Genomic DNA, 2,379 nt, shown 5'->3' with positions numbered 1-2,379 from the left:
GTATCTTCAAGTGGTGTCATTCCAACAATCAAATGATGTCCATAAAAAATGCAAGATTCAAGCCTCAACCATCTACCCCAAATGCATACCTTTGCATCAATGAGAAGCGCATCTTTTATGGAAATTGATGACAAAGGGGGAGAGATTGTACAAAGATATGAAAGCTTTGAGATTGAGATTGAACAAGGGGGAGAGATAAGATATAAAAGCTTGGGAAAGATTGAAAGCTCAAAGAAATAGAGGTTGGACATGGACATGGACAAAGAGGGAGCAACATTGGAGAAAAGAGATGGATCAAAATTCTTGGACAAGAGATGCACACAAGTAGAGGGAGCAAGCTCATGAACTTTGATTGATTGCATTTGATATGTGCATATTCATGTGCTTACTTGCATTGCATAAGCTTTCAAATTCAATATGCATGCTTGTGTGGTGCATGCTAGTTGTAGAACTTGAATGATGATTTGATAACTAGCATGCATAGGATGATAGCTAGACACTTGGTATGCTTTTCAAGTAATGCTAGTACCTTGCTTTTAATGTTGATCTCACGAGGTATCTAGTGCTTTTATTTTAAGTGATATCTAGCTAACCATGGTGCTAAGGATGAACTTAAAGGTGCCACTCCGATTGGTACACGCTTCAAAGGTTTATTCTATACACCTTAGCATCATTTAGTAGTAATTACTCTCCCACAATTTTAATCTATGCATATGTGCGAGCTTCAAATCAAACACTCTAGCACATATGTAGAGGCGGCTAATACTACCATCTCGGGTTTGTGGTACTTGTCCAAAATTATTTTCACATGGTAAAATTGCTTGGGCAAGCAACATGAATCCAAAAGAGCTTAATTTCCATATCTTTGTAGAGTTGTTATCAATTACCAAAAAGGGGGAGATTGAAAGGTCCTTGTGTGGTTTTGGTAATTGAGTGACAACCTAGGTGGACTAATTGTGTTTATGTGAGATACACAGGTGACTAGTCCACAGGTAAATATGTGTGAGCAACATATGTCATGAAGGTGACAGATGCGCGGACAGAATGCAAGTTTCTACAAATATTTGCTACATTAACTAGATTGAGAAATCATGAAATACGTATAGTGCATTTGTTTTGGTAATATGGTAGATGTTTTTTTTGTAAACTTGGCCAAAATTAGGTTAATAACTTAACAAAGCTAGAATAGTATCGTGTACTAAGTAGCATCCTACTCTCTCCGTTCCAAATTATAAGTCGTTTTGACTTTTTTATTCACCCAATTTGCTATGCATCTAGACATATTATTTATTTAGATGCATAACAAAATGAATGTACCAAAAAAAAGTCAAAACGACTTATAGTTTTGAACGGAGGGAGTACTTCTCTGCGGTGAATATACGAAATAGAAAATTTATTAAACAATAGGAGTATTAGAGTATACGATGGACCATTTAAAGTCTTTAAACGCCGTGGCTTGGACGCGCCCTCGCGGTGGCCACGTCGATGAAAAATATTTTGCGCCTTTCGATGGAGCCACGTTGTATGGTCATTCAGGAGCAGCATATCTACCTCCTGTCCATCCCCTTGTCCTCTCAGACCCTTTCTTATCCGCTCGGTCCTGTCTCAGGGGCGTGGGAGCCCTGGTGGCTCGGCGAAGATGGCGGCGCGGTGGCCTCCTGGCCTGGCCGTGCGTAGCCCTGGCACGGCGGTCTCTGGTGTGGCGCCGGCGCGGATCATGGCTCAGAAGCATGGGAGCTCCATGCCCTACGCCACCACAGATCTAGATCAGTTGCTCTCTTTGCATCGCTCCTCTCTGCTCTCTCTTCTCTCCTCTCGCCTCTCTTCTCTCTTCTCTATCTACTTTCCTCTCGTCTTTCTCCTCTCGCCACTTCATGGGCTGCTTGTCGTGAGCCACGATAGCGTCAACTCTGGTGACGCAGCGTCCGGATCCGGTGCCACCGTAGCTAGATCTGTTCGTCCCCTCGCTGGAAGAGTTTTTTTCTTTTTAGTGCGTTGGCATCAGCCCCGGCGACGTCGCGTCCGAATCCGGTACTCTCACGACTGGATTTGTTTGTCTAATAGTAGAAAGGTGTTCCTCTCTCCTCTCTCATGTCTCTCTTCTCTCTCCTCTCTCCTTCTCCCTTCTCTCCCCTCTCTCGACACGCCGTGGGCTTCTTGCCATGGGCCACAAGAGTGTCCGCTCCGGCGACACCTAGGCCAGGTTCGTTGCCCCTGCGGTAGGATTCGTTCGTCCCCTCGCTGGAAAAGTTGTTTTTTTCAAGTGCATTGACATCAGCTCCGGCGACGCCGTGTCCGGATCCGATACTCTCATGGCTGGATCCATTCGTCCAATAACAGGAAAAGTTTTTTTTGTAGGAATATTTTTTTTGCAGTGCG

This window comes from Miscanthus floridulus, chromosome 6 (assembly GCF_019320115.1).
Source record: "Miscanthus floridulus cultivar M001 chromosome 6, ASM1932011v1, whole genome shotgun sequence".
Lineage (NCBI taxonomy): Eukaryota > Viridiplantae > Streptophyta > Magnoliopsida > Poales > Poaceae > Miscanthus > Miscanthus floridulus.
This window is presented reverse-complemented; position numbering follows the sequence as displayed.